This window comes from Physeter macrocephalus, chromosome 11, assembly GCF_002837175.3.
Source record: "Physeter macrocephalus isolate SW-GA chromosome 11, ASM283717v5, whole genome shotgun sequence".
In the NCBI taxonomy this organism is placed as follows: Eukaryota; Metazoa; Chordata; class Mammalia; order Artiodactyla; family Physeteridae; genus Physeter; species Physeter macrocephalus.
In genome coordinates this window covers 149310495-149318320 of record NC_041224.1, presented here as the reverse complement: position 1 = coordinate 149318320, position 7826 = coordinate 149310495, and the positions used below count along the sequence as shown (strand labels likewise).

Below are 7826 nucleotides of genomic sequence, written 5' to 3'. Positions count from 1 at the left end.
CTGGTCTCTGGCCTGCAGTAAGGTCACAGCTCTCCACCGCCAACCAGAGCCCACATCCCTGATTCAGCAACTGAGGCAGGTGTTTAAGAGAGTCTGGGTGAGGGCCAGTGGAAGCCAAAGGAAATAACATTGGTCTGATTTGAGGCCTTCAGGAGTGAGTCACCCCTCAGCCCATCAACCCTCATGTTACACAATATCACACCCGCATTATTCATGAGTGATCATCTTCGGTTTACTAGACAGCAGAGCCCAACCAGGACTTCGGTAGCCTGAGCATGACTTATTGGTCTGCTGTGAGCTCAACATCAAGTACACGCCTTACCTCTATCCAAAAAATGAAGTGCAAGAGCACCGAGTCAAGGAGGCTCATCCTCGGAGTACCTTCCTGAGGACTCTGGTCACCCCTGAGCAGTCAGTCCTGTATTTCACACCTTAGAAAAATGTTCCCTGTGGATGCAATGAATGGGAAGGGTCCTGGGGGGAAGGTGGGAGCAGGCTGGCCACTGTGTGCAGCATCCTGGCCCAGCCCTCCTTTGCCCACAGTCTTGGGCTGGCACTTCCGGCTGCAACCCGCATCCTGCATCCTATGGGATAGACCAATGTTATCTTTGTTTTTCACTCCTTCTATGCAGATCAAATTGAGGACCCAGCAAATTAGAGTTGGAATCAGATAGTGGCTTTCCTTCACATGGGGCAGAGGGGGACTTTTCTGGGCATAGTGGGATAACGCTGTGGCTGTAAATATGGCTTTGGAGACCCAGAGACCAGGGCTCAAGTTCCAACTCTGCCACATACCAGCTCAGCAAATGACTTCACTTCTCTGAGCCTCAGCTTCCCCTCTTATAAAATGGGAGTAATAATAGCGACAACCTTGTAGAACTGTTGTTCTACTGAGTTTTTAATGACCTTGTGTTCATAAATGCCCAGCACATAATAAGTGCTGCTTAAACGGTCCTGCCATTGTGCTGCTGTTGTCATTACTATTATTACCACTATTACCACCATTCTCCTTGGGCCAAAGTTGTCTATCACATAAGGAGTCTTATTTATTGTCTTATTTATTTTTGCATTCTCGGCACAAGGCACACAGTAAGACACAGTAAATGGTGGTCAAATTAAACTTCAGAAGGTGAGGAGCCTCAGGGAGAAAGTTTGTCATGTGCAAAGGTCCTGTGTTGGGAAGGTAAATGGCACATTTGAAGAAAATGCTGTAGAAAAAAAAAATACAAGTATCAGCTGTAGGGGTAAACAGATGCCCTAACCAGCCTTCCTACCCCATAATTTGCAACACAAGATCACTGAAGGCTGGGGCCGTGGTGCCTGCTCAGGGCCTTCCGCTTTCCTCCCTGGCTAGGAAACTTCACAGGACAGAAATGCCTAAGGACCCAGAGGAGTGGAAATATCCCGAGAGAAGATGCTGAGGCCTTTAGTGTTTAGTTGCCATAAAGAAAGAATCGCCCAAACCTGTCTGGGCAATTCGTACTTGGAACTGGATAACTAGGAAGCAGAGAAGGAAGTGGGGGAGGAAGCCCAGGAGGTGGGACTGTGGTTGGCAGGTGGGGAGGGGGGACTTTGTATACAAAGGCAATGATGGGGGGAGGCAGGGGCTCTGCCTTCCATGTGGCTCCTAAGGCCCCAACCAACATGCCCACAATGCACGGGTACAGCCCAGTGCCACCAACGACACTGAAGGCTCTCTCTTACCCCCTCTCTTCTCTCCTCCCACCGTCCCATTCCCCCCCGTTCTGCTACAGCCTCCCTCATCTTAACCTATTCACCCTCCCAGGGGTACTTGCGTTTAATAAAAAGAAGGGTCTCAGTGTGCCAAAGCAGGGGCTCCCTAACGGTTCCTTGTCTGGCCCTCAGAACACAAGGAGCAAGATTTCTGGCAGAGCCTGCTGGGGCCCTCTGGGACGGGAAGGGGTCTGAGGAGACTGAAAGGCAATGGGAACCAGACCCGAGGTGGGTCTCCCCAACTCTGCATCCTAGAACCTAGTTGCACTGTGTCTTTTTAAAGTCAGGTTTATTTCAATATAATTTACAGAGGCCACAACAGTGAGAGGCCCGCGTACCGGAAAAAAAATAAATAAATAAAAAATAAAAATAAAAAAATAAAAATATAGTTCTATCCGAACTTATGGTTCACAACAGTGAGAGGCCCGCGTACCGGAAAAAAAATAAATAAATAAAAAATAAAAATATAGTTCTATCTGAACTTATGGTTACCAGGGAGAAGGGTGGTGGGGACGGATAGATTGGGAGTTTAGGATTGACATGTTGAACACACCACTGTATTTAGAAAACTCTGCTCAATACTCTGTAATAACCTAAATGGGAAAAGCACTTGAAAAAGAATAGATACATGTATATATATAACCGGATCACTTTGCTGTATACCTGAAACTAACACAACATTGTTAATCAACTATACTCCAATATAAAATAAAAATTTAAAAAAATATAGTTCTATGAGTTTCAACATGTGACCACCACCACAATGAAGATACAGAACGGTTCCATCACCCCCGCACCAAAATTCTCCAGTGTTCTTTGTAGTCAACCCCTGCCCCCAGCCCCAGCCCCTGAAAACCACTCTTCAGTTTTTTCATCCCTGTGGTTTTGCCTTTCGTATAAATGGAATCATACAGTATGTAGCCCCCGGGGTCTGCCTTCTTTCACTTAGCCCAGTGCACTTGAGATTTGGCTGTGTTATTGCATGTACCAATAGTTCATTTCCCTCGCTGAGTCACTAGTGTCCCCTCTATGGGGCGTAACATTGTGTCTAGCCGTTCAGCAATCCAAGGATATTTGGGTTGTTCCCAGCTTTGAGCCATTATGAAGAATGCTATTATAAACATTTGCATACGGGTTTTTGTATGGATATACGTTTTCATTTCTCTTGGTAAATACCCAAGTGTGGGATTGCTGGGTCATAAGTGTACGGTTAACTTTACAGCAAACTGACAAACGTCCAAAGTGAGCTGCACCGTTTTGCATCCCCACCAGCAATTAATGAGTTCCAGTTGCTTCACATCCTCCCCAGTCCTCGGCATTGTCAGTTTTTTGTTTTTAGTGTTTTTTTTTTATTTTAGCCATTCTAAAAGGTATGTAGTGGTTTCTCATTATGATTTTAATTTAATGATTAATGATGCTAAATGTCTTTTCATGTGTTTATTTGCCATCCATGTTTCTTCTGTAGTGAAGTGTGTGTTCAAGTATTTGCCCATTTAAAAAACTGGATTGTTTTCTTGTTATCGAGTTTTGAGGGTTTTTTATATGTTCTAGATACAAGTCCTCTGTTAGATACAGGTTTTACAAACATCTTCTCCCAGTCTATGCCTTGTCTTTTCGTTTTCTTAACAGTGTCTTTTGAAAAAAAGAACTTTTTAATTTCGAGAAGTTCAATTTGTCGGCTTTTCCTTCTATGGATTTATTGTGCTTTTGGTGTCATGTATAAGAAATCATTGCCTAACCTAAATCACAAAGATTTTCTCCCATGTTTTCTTCTTTTACGCTTTTAGGTTTTTTTCCTTTTATACTTTTGCTCCTGTTTCTGTCTTTTACGCTTTTATGTTTTACATTTAGGCCTATGATTTATTTTGTGTTATAGGCCAAGTTTCCTTTTTTTCTTCTTTTCGCATATGAATGTCCATTCTCCATTGAATTCCCTTTGCACTTTGTCAAAAATTAACTGACTATGCATGTGTGAGTATATTTCTGCACTCTCTATTGTGTTCCACTGTTATAAATGTCCATCCTTTCATCAATTCTCCTGTCATGATTACTCTAGTTTGATAGTGATTCTTAAAATCAGGGAATGTGAGTCCACCTAGTTGCACTGTGTTCCTGCAAGGCCCTCCTCTTTCCTGTGGTCTTTCAGGCCAGGAGGCAGAGGCTGGACAAAGCTCCAAGGCCCTGATGTGGCCTTGCCGGCCCTTGTGATGCAATCCCCACCGGCTCATCTCCTATCACCCTGCCTGTAGGAATGACATGCTTATGTTCTCTGTCTTTACCCAGCAACGTCAGACCTCCAAGTCTTTGCCTACACTGTAACCTCTGCCTGGAAGGCCCTGCCTCTGCCCCCACCCCACCCCTTTTTCTTCTCCTGGTTAACTTGGATCATCCTTCAAGGCTCAGCTAAGGCATGCTCACCTTCAGGACACCTTCCCTGACATCCCGGGGCTGGCTGAGTGCCCGACTCACTGTTTCCATGCTCCAGCCCCCAAGCCTCCCTCTATCCCACATTCAATCTGTAGACATGTAAGTGACTGTCTCTTCCTCTGCCACCAACTCCCCAGAGCACATAATATGTCTACTTTAGCAGGCTCCTCCTGGTGCCCAGCCCAGCACCTGGAACGACGTTGGTGCCAACACATGGCTCTTGAATGAACAGAATTGGTGGCACATTCCTCAGGGCCCCATGTCAGTGACAATGGGAAGACGCCAAGCTCACAGCCCAGCCTAGAGAGGTGATCAGCTGTCCACCACTTCCTCCTCCTCCCCCCGGTGCTCTTGTCAGAGGCCTCGGAATCCTCAGCTAGTAGGGAAGGATGTTCAGAAATTCTGGCTCCTGAGAGAATAGGAATTTCCCCTAAAGTTTCGGGATCTCATTAGGAATATCCAGGGGAACAAGTGTGACCTCCTCAAAAGACTCCCATGTAAACAATTCAGCTCAGTGGCTGGAGTGTGGACTGGAGTCAACTGCCCAGATCTGAATTCAGAATACCCAAACCCACTGCTGCCTTACCTCTAGGGCAAGTTACTTCCCTTCTCTGTGCCTCAGTTTCCTCATCTGTAAAATGGGAACAATCAAAGTGCCTCTTCTTTGGGTTGCTGTAGGGATTAAATGAGTCAATATATGTATAAATAAATATAGGTGCATACTTAAATATATACTTACCATAATAAATAGAGCAAATACCTAATAAAGTTGGGTTGTTATCATTATTTGGGAATTGAGACACCCTTGACGTCCACTGCTGTCAAGAAAACATGTGAGCACAGCTTCTTCTCCCACCAGTAACCACCCCCTTGGGGCAGAGGTCAAGGCCATCAGCTCCCCACTACAGCACTGCTGCTCCCAGAAGCCACATGCTGGGGAACAAGCCAGCACTGGGGACAGACTACTGCTGCCTCAGTGTCCCTGTGTACCACTCAGGTGACCAGCACTGTGGAAATCCCTACCTAATGAGGCCTGGGTGGGAGTTCAGACCCGGATGCCTTGGAGTCCTTGGACAGAGATGTGTCAGCTTCCAGGCCAGAGCAACTAGACCGTCTGCTATGCGAAAGGAAGCTCACTTGCAAGGGGACCCCACGAAGCAGAGTGCTGTTTGCCCATAGGTTGGGTCCCCCTGAAGGAAGGGGTCAAGAGAGCACCACTGACTTTATTCCAGGGCAGAGCACAGAAAACTGTCTGAAGATGAGAGACACTGAGGTGCAGAGGGGGAGGGAACCCCGGTGCATCCGGCCTTCCTCCCCGACCTCAGGCCACACACCTGGCTGTGTGCTCTACTCAGGGTGGGATGTAACATTCACGAGAGCCCCAGCCAATGCAAAGGACCCTGTTTTCAAAGAAGAACACAGCCTCGGGTTCTCGGAGAGCCTGCACACCTCCCGCGCCTCTCACACCTGGGCCACTGGACATGGGCCTCCTCGTTGGCAGCCCCAGGAGGAAGCAGCTCCCTCCTCCTTGCCCCATTGGTCCTGGCTGGACCCCCTGGTCCCTCGGGCCCCTCTCCCCCCCAGCACCGCCTCCCCAGCCCCTGCAGATCGGAGGAGGGTGGTGGAGGTCTGGCAGACTGGGCGCCTTGAAGTGCTGGCCAGGGAGGAGTGGGTGGACAGCGCCTTTGCCAGAGCCCTGGGGAAGAGGGCAGGGCGTTCTCTGGAGTCCATTCAGTCGCTCAGCTATTTCCTGCCCTGTTCCAGCACCCGCATGCTCCACCTGCTCTTACTTAACCATTTCCTGTTTACTGCCTGTCTCCTGCCGCCTCCAAGCTCCGAGGCAGCAGCCAGCAGCCCAGCCAGAGCTCCCCGGATGGACGCCTGGACGCCTGGACAGACGAGGCCGGATGGCCGCTATCTGGGTGGTGGGTGACTCTCTGGTCTCTCCTTTCAGTCACTTTAATCAACCCCAGGGCTAGATAGCATGAGCCGGCTTCCCCAGGGTTAGGACATGGGCCTGGGAAGGCCCTTCCCGTGCAAGGTCATCAGTCATCCCCTCACAGGAATCAGCCATGTCCTCTAGTAGCCTCTTCTTTCCTAGGGGCCCCCTTCTCCGTGGTCACCTGCCCAAAGAGTCTCTCCCACCCACCCCTACCCGTACACACCCACACAGTTCAGACAGACACGAGAGCCCCCGGGGTCCTTTTCACTTAAAAGTTTCCTCTGTGACACCGACACTCCGTAGGAGAAATTTTCGGGGGTATTCTAATCACAGATTTGGGGGCAAAGACTTGGTCCCAATCTCAGCACCGCCCCTTTCTACCTCTTTAACTTGGACAAATTAAGTAACGCATCTGGACTTCAGCTGGGTTGTTTTTTTTTTTTTCAAAGAGTAATAATATTACCCATCTCGTAGGGCTATTGTGACGATATCATACCATCATATGTGAAAGTTCCTGGTACAAAATAAGCACTTGATTCATGGTATTGACTACTATTATTATATAGAAATAAAAGAAAAAAGGATTCCTTTATATATATAGCATTTATTGAAAAACGGTAAGGAATCCCTTGCTTCCTTGCCCATCTGAAACCACGGGCTGACATGGAACAAAAGAAGGTAAGAGGTGTTCTCAGCATTTATACCCACTGGCTGTAGAAATTACCCCCCAGCCCAATTATGGAGGCGTGGATGGGGGTGGCCCGAGAGGAGCAGGACCGGTCCTGCAGGGAGAACTGTGTCTCCATGCCAGGACCCAAAGGGCAGAGAAGGCTGCAGATGTGCCCTGAGAACAAGCCATCCCTGGACACGTGGAAGCCCACGTGAGGCCCCCTCTCAAACACGAGGCTCCCCACGCCAGCTGCCCCAGCCTCTTCTCTCTTCTTTCTCCACGTTGGCACCGTTGACACTTTGGCCAAGATAATCCTCTGTTGTAGGGACTGTTCTGTGCATTGCAAGACGTTTAGCAGTATCTCCAACTTCTACACAGTAAATGCCAGTAGCATCCCCCTGCCAGCTGTGACAACCAAAAAAACCTCCAGGCATTGCCAAAGGCCCCGGGGCTGGGGGCTGGTGCAGTGAGAACCGCTGCTCTGAAGAAAGGCTATGGGCAGTAGAGAGGGGCCCCTTGGTCCTCCACAGGTCCATCCCCCATCACCCTGCATTCTCCTGGGCCTTCCTCCCCACTCCCCACACCCACCCCAGGCCTGGCTGGCATGCCTCCCCCAACATCCACTGGAAGAAGCAGTGCCAACTGCCTGGTGAATGAGCCACCCAAAGTCGGCCTCCAAGAGCAGGCAGCCCGCTGCATCTCGGGAAGGCAGCCTGGCCCAGCTGGTGGCAATTAGCGGATGGGCTGACTCAGCAAGAAAAGCTAGCGCTGGGCCAGGGAGTGGTCAGCAGAGGAGTCTGGAGGCTAACAGAAGACTCTAGTGCCTCAGAGCTGAGCCAGGGATGGCAGGCGTGAGGCAGAGGCAAGGCCACAGGTGGTGTGTATGGGCACTGACCTGGCCGCTTTCTGTTTGGTCAGCAGCCCAGCCCTGGGGAGACCACTGAGAGCTGACAGGGAGCTCAGGTCCCCGGCTGCTAGGCTCTGCCTCCCAAGGGCCCTGAAAGTCCAGCCAGGCTGGACCCCAAACATTCAGTGAACCCAGGCTGGCCACCT

General features: G+C 49.5%; 1 long non-coding RNA gene across 1 annotated transcript; it reads right to left on the bottom strand.

Annotated features, from left to right (window-relative positions):
• Window positions 1–508: 508 nt before the first annotated feature.
• LOC114487141 (uncharacterized) lies at window positions 509–5573 on the bottom strand. The gene is made up of 3 exons (XR_003681903.1): window positions 5496–5573; window positions 4748–4833; window positions 509–1208 (listed from the first exon to the last, which is right to left on the bottom strand). It is a non-coding gene; the product is annotated as an uncharacterized lncRNA (long non-coding RNA).
• Between the last annotated feature and the right edge of the window lie 2253 nt (window positions 5574–7826).